Below are 6,804 nucleotides of genomic sequence, written 5' to 3'. Positions count from 1 at the left end.
AAAATTTATATATTTGACTTCATAAATGTGTAAAACTTTTACTCTATTAAAGAACTTGTTTAAGGGATGAAAAGAAAAGCTACAGACTGGGAGGAAACACTTGAAAGGACTGGAACCTAGATTATATTAAGAACTCTCAAAACTCAGCAGTTAAAAAAAAAAGAAAAAAAATCCAATTAAAAATGGGCAAAAAGACATGGAAAGACATTACACTGGTGAGGATTTACAGATGATAAGCAATCACAATCGAGTATATTCCATTCGAGAAACTCACCATCATTGTAGATATTCACTCTCTCCCACATCCTGGTTTGCTTTCATTTGCAAAATTATTATCACAATATATATTTATATAGTTATTTGTGTGTTTCTTTATCATCTGTCTCCCTTCAGCAAAACATGGTGGGGAACATGTTTTTCCACTTTAAAAAAAAATCAGGTCCAGAATTGTGCCTGGCAGGTGGTAAGCACTCTGTAAATATTTAAGGAATAAATGAATCTACCCTTGCAAGATGGAACTCAGCTACGAGCTTATCCATAGGGCCCTGGTCTTTTTTTTTTTTTTTTAACTTAAATCACCTTTTCATTCTTGTCTATAGTAATTTTTTTAAATATATTTTTTAGTTGTAGTTGGACACAATACCTTTATTTATTTGTTTTTATGTGGTGCTGAGGATCAAACCCAGTACCTCACACGTGCTAGGCAAGAGCTCTACTGCTGAGCCACAACCCCAGACCCTTGCCTGTAGTAATTTAAGGCAATTTTCTACCACTTGGGTCCTGGTAATTAACATTTTGTTAGAATACTATCCATTTACTCTAAATTTTCAGGTATTTTCCATAGATTTAGGTTAGTCTCTTTATAATTCTTTTACTCTCATCTTTATCTCTCTTTTTCTTTAAAATCATCACCAAATTAATCTACTTTGGATTATTTTTGTTCCAAAAAAATAATTAGTTTTGCATTTATTTTTCCTGTTTTTTAATTGTATTTTTACCTCACTGAATTCATCTTTATTTTATCTATTTACTTTAATCTGATTTATTTTCTTTTTTCTAATTTATTAAATCAATATATTAGTTCTGATGAAGATTAAATTGTTATAGCAAAGGGATTCCCTAAACCCTGTTGTTGTTGTTCTTTCACAGAAGAATCTAGAATAGATAGGTGGTTCACTCCATAAATTCATTCAGGACCACAAGCACACAATATGACTCTGCCATCAAGTAGAGGTCAGTGTATCACAACAAATCCTACCTGTTCCTGTTCTTGTAAATAAAGTTTTATTGCAAAACAACCACACTAATTAGTGGCTATCATGGCTTCTTTTGTCCTACAATGGCAGAGTAATTATGGAAGAGACTAGATGACCCATGAAAACTAAAGTTATAGACTCAAGTAGCTTTTCCTTTCTTTCTTTGTCATGTTTCAACCTTGGCAGGAGCCACTTCTTTCTATGTCATCCATATTTGTTTCTTCTACATCTTTACAGATAGTAAAAAAGGAAAATCAATTGATTTTTAATCTTATTTTATCCTCTGGTTTTTAATGTGGTTCTTGTAAACAATAAGTTTAAGCTTTTTAAAAAATCTGTTACAACAATGTTTATCTTTTTATAGGAGAATATCTCATTTATTAAGTTTGCATTCACATGGATAATCAAACTTGTTCCAAGTTTATGTTTATTATTTGTATTAGGGTTGCCCAGAGCAACACACACACACGAACACATTACATACATTTACAATAAGAGATTGACTCACAATTATAAAGGCTGAAAAAAATCCATGATCTGCAGCCAGCAAACTGGAGACCAGTATAGCAATGGTATAAGTTCCAGTCTGAGTTGCAGACAGTGTCCAAAGGCAGGAGAAAGCTGAAGTCCTATCTCAAACACAGTCAGGTAGAGATAAAGTATTCTTTCTTACTCATCCTTTTATTTTATTCAGGCCTTCAATGCACAGGGATAATGCCCATCCATGTTGAGGAAGGCTATCTGTTTTACTTAGTCTACTAATTCCAGTGTTGACCTTATCCAGAAACATGGTCATAAGCACATCCAGAAATAGAGTTTAACCAAATATCTGGGCATCTCATGGACCAGTTAGACTGGCACACAAAAGTGTCCATCAGAAGTACACTTCTTGTCAACTTGACACCCATATGCATTTCCTTAAATCATACCATACTTAATCTCCAAACAAAGATAATAACAAGGACATCATTCTCCCTAACATGACACAGCTCTTTTGACTATAACCAGAAATGCTCTAACCCTTTTCCCAGCAGAGGAGTTCAAGTTTTAGACTGACTTTACTCTTTCTCTTGATATCTCATACCTGAAGTACTAGGATTAAAATGCTTATCAGTACTTAAATGTTATGACATAAAGTCAATCATGTCAGGTTAAATGATAAGGGACTAAGAGAAGGAATATCACACACAAACATGATTCAAAATGAAATAAAAAGGAATGCTCATGAAAATAAAAATCCTTATTTCTGTTACTAGTCACATGGTCATAGCTGGCATTTATCAATACTTACTTCCATTACCCATTCCTGCCTTCAGCAAGTACCTCAGCTGTTTTTGTTCTTAACATGGTGGTAAAGAACCTGAGAATCTGGACCCTTAGTAGCCCTTCCCGTAATGAGTTTCAATTTTCAATCGATCTGATACTAAGTGAAGCCCTAAGAGATCTCCTGTATTTCAGATATTTTTTCCTGTACCTCCATTATGGAGTGGTGGTCTAATTTCCCTTTTGTAATCAGAATCAGTCACCCAGTATCATACTAGCTCCCTTTTCTGCCAGTTGATTTGGAGGCATGGAAATCCCAAAGTGTCTGGCAACAGTTTCAACTTCCAATTCCATGGAATCATTGATGTGTCTCCCAGTAAAAGTTCTCTTCCCTTTGGATGTAAGATCTCTAGGCCAGAAGAGCATAAGGTCACAGCAAAAATTTTGCTAGCAGGTCTCTAGGGATAATAATGAGTGGTACTATTCCCATTTCCATCCCTTGATTCTAGGACCCATGTATCCTGCCTATGGAAGCAACAGCACCATATGTTAAACACTAATTCAGAGCTACATTAGATAGCTTTCCATTACTAGAAGGAAATAACTGAGGAAATTAACTTATAAAGAAAAAAACTATTTAGCTCATGGTTCTCTAGGTTCTAGTCTAAGATCAGGTGGCCCTGTTGCTTTAGGCCTCTGGTGAGGCAGCAGATCATGGTAGGAAGACAGCGAAACAAAGCCACTCACTCACCTCATGGCCAGGGAGCAAAAGAGAGTGAGGAAGAGAGTGTCATCCCACAGTCCCTTTCAAGGGCATGTCTTCAATGATCTAAGGACCTCACACTATGTCACATATCTTGAATTTTGTCTGTTATTTTCCATCTTTTGCCATGCAAACATCTCATGTTGTTTCCACCACCTCCCAATAGCAACCTGGGAACCAAACATTTAACACATGGACCTTTGTCTGAACATATGCAAGAGCATATGCAGTCTAATGGACAACCTTGTCTCAGTTCTGCAAAGTCTTATTACCTTACTGGTGCTATATCTGAGTATTCAAAAGACCATTCTATCCAGTCAGCTAGTTCAAGATGGTGGGAGCACAGTGATAATAGTGAATTCTGTGAACATGAACCTATTGCTGTGAAGTGAGTCCCTTGATCAGTAGCAATACTATGTGGAATACTGACAGGGAATAGGCATTTTGTGGTCTACAGATAGTAACTTTGGCAGAAGCATTGTCTACCAGGAAGGAAATACATTTCCATAGTATGCGTCTATTTCAGTAAGAACAAAAACTCTGCCCCCTTCATGATGGAAGCAGACCAATGTAATTAACCTGCCATCAGGTAGCTGCCATTATTCCCTCCCCCCCAGGTGCCATACTAGGGACTCAATGTTGGTCTTGGCTGCAGATTAGTCACTCGGCAGCCACTGCAGGCAGGTTGGCTTTGGTGAGTGGAAGGAAGTTCATATTGCAGAATCCATGCACAACCTCCATCCCTGCCACCATGGCCACTTTGTTCATGAATCCACTGAAAAAGGACAGAGGTGGTTGGGAAAGAGGCTGACTGGTATCCACAGACGGGTCATCCTATTCATTTGATTGAACTGATTGAGGCCACACTTTGGTTCACATGAACACAAATCTCTTCACACTCTTTTTGTGCATTCAGAGAGATCTGTCCACATACCTTGTCTTCCAATTTCTCTGTCAACAGTTTTCTAATCATGTTCCTTTCAAATCCCTGGCTACCCAATTTTCTAGTCACGTTTCTTCCAAGTGCCTGATGATCTAGCCACACCACTGTCCATAGCCCATGACTTGGTATACAACTGCACGTTTGGCCATTTCTCATAAGCAAAGTGCACAGTCAAGTGTACTGCTCCAAGTTCTGTCCACTGAGAGCAATTCCTTTCACTGTTCTTCAGGAATGGCCCAGAAAGGGCTGTAGTGCTGTAACTGTCTACTTTCCAGAGGTACTTCAGACATATTATACAGAATTATCAGTAAACTGGACTTAGTCTTCTCTTTCTCTGTCATCGAACCATTAGGAATTCCCTACAAGACTGTAGGTACAGGCTGGGAGAGAGAAGGTAGAGGAGGAGGAAAGGGGACAGTGGACATCTGAGCCTCTTCTTAATGTAACTTACTTAAAGCCTTCAGGACCTGCTCAGACCCAGTTACCTATATACCAGTTTTATTTGATGATAGCATACTGCTGTGCAAGCCCAATTTTATGACTTGATGGACCATATAACACCCAGATCATTATGGGCAGTTCGACTGATGGTAACTTGATGGCCCGTGGTAAACTTTCACTCTCTATTAAGGCCCATTCTCAGACTGAGTTGTTTCTCTAAAGAACAGTAGTTATATGCAGAGACTGTTAGGACTTTTCTCCAAAATCACAGGCCTTCCCTGTGATTCACCCACAGGGGCCTATGAAATGTTCTCAATGGCATTTCTATTTGCTACTGATAAGGATCTGCTGGGTCATATGGCCCAAGTGGCAGAGCAGCCTGCCCAGCAGCCTGGACCTGTTACTGAGCCTTCTGTTGTTCTGACTCCACTCAAAACATACAGCTGTTTAGGTCATTCAGTAAATGGGCTTGCATAACACACCCAAGTGATAAATCCGAAGAGACCCACTAGGCACTGTGCTTCTTTCTGTGTTGTACGAGGGTACCAATGCAATAATAACATCCTTCACCTTAGAAGACATGCCTCATACTATTGGATCCCTAGAAATTTCACTTAGGTAGGGAGCCCCTGAAATTTTGACAGTTATTTCCCATCTTTTGCCATGCAAACATCTCATGAGTAAGTCATGAACAGTTGCTTCTTCTTGCTCCCTAGATCCAGTCAGCATAATGTTTTCAGTAAAATGAAGCAGTAACTGGTCCTGATCATAATCCCCAAAGACATGATCCTCAATACCATAATCTATAATGCTGAAATTCTGAATGATTAAAATCCCCAAATTCTAAAATTCTTCAAATCACCATTCTGAAATATTAAAATTCCAAATATTGAAATTCCGAAAACCAAAATCCCCAAACCATAATTTTTTTTTTTTTACTATGAAAAAGGTATATGAAAGAGGTGAAAAGCTGAATTCTAGGGAAGGGTTTGGCTTTGAAATATAGCAATGATGAAAACTTCAGTTTTAAAATGCATCATTTGTCTGCCTTGGCATCCAGTGAACGAAATTCCAGGAGCTTTTAATAAATTAAAGTTGTATTTGTCTGAAGTAGGCAGTGAAGTTACAGACTGGTTCCAAAATAATTATGAACATGGCAGGAGAAGACTCTTCCTCAATGGTATTGATGTTCAATCACTTGTATTGTGTTCTTCAAATATATGCATGTGAAGTGGGGTTCCAAGTGTCCCAAACAACAGAAGCACAGAAAGTGGGGAAATTTAATAGGGAGCCCACTCATGCCAGTTTATACTGAGCCACAGAATAATTTTTTAAAAGTAGTGCCACATAGAATGTAAATGGGGATCTATTCTTCAAGGACAGCCATGCCCTAAAAGAAAGAAAAAAAAATCCAGCAATTTATTGTGATTTAAGACTTCAAAATATAGTTAAGGATTGTGAAAGTCATTATTGCCAGCTCTTATGGCAAACCTCTGTGCCATGGCCTATAATATCTCCCCTTTTTCTTCTTGGAGTTTTTAGTTTTTTTTATATTATTTTTCTTAATATTTTTTCTTCACTCTTTAAATTTCCAGCATTAACTTTTATTTCTCATGATCTTGTATTTATTTCTCAAGATCCTGGCTCTTTGGGTAACTGCATACACAGTGGTGACCCACCATGGTTTTTGATTGATCACTTTAAAAGTTGTCTGTCACAGTATTTCAGATGACTATATATATATTTTTTCACATTTTTCTTTTTGATATGTTTCTCTTTTTTGAGTCCTCAAGTGTTTTTTTAAAAATATTTTTTAGTTGTCGACGGACCTTTATTTTATTTATTTTATGTGGTGCTGAAAATTGAACCCAATGCCTCTCCCATGCTTGGCAAGTGCTCTTCCACTGAAATACATCCCCAGCCCTAGTCCTCAGGTATTTTTGATTTATAAATATACTGCTTAGTTTCAGGGGTAACTGAGAGGAAAATATTTATATAGTTAGGTCTGGTGTTTAATTAAAAATAATTTTATGTTCATTTCAGGTCAGTTCTTTAACAAGCAAAATACTATGCTTAGTTTTAAAATGTTTTCGGCAAACTCTTTTTTTTTTTGCTGGGCATGGTGGTGCACACCTGGG

Source organism: Urocitellus parryii, chromosome 7 (assembly GCF_045843805.1).
Source record: "Urocitellus parryii isolate mUroPar1 chromosome 7, mUroPar1.hap1, whole genome shotgun sequence".
Classification (NCBI taxonomy): domain Eukaryota; kingdom Metazoa; phylum Chordata; class Mammalia; order Rodentia; family Sciuridae; genus Urocitellus; species Urocitellus parryii.
The sequence above is the reverse complement of the archived record's forward strand: the minus strand, read 5'-3'. Positions refer to the sequence as shown.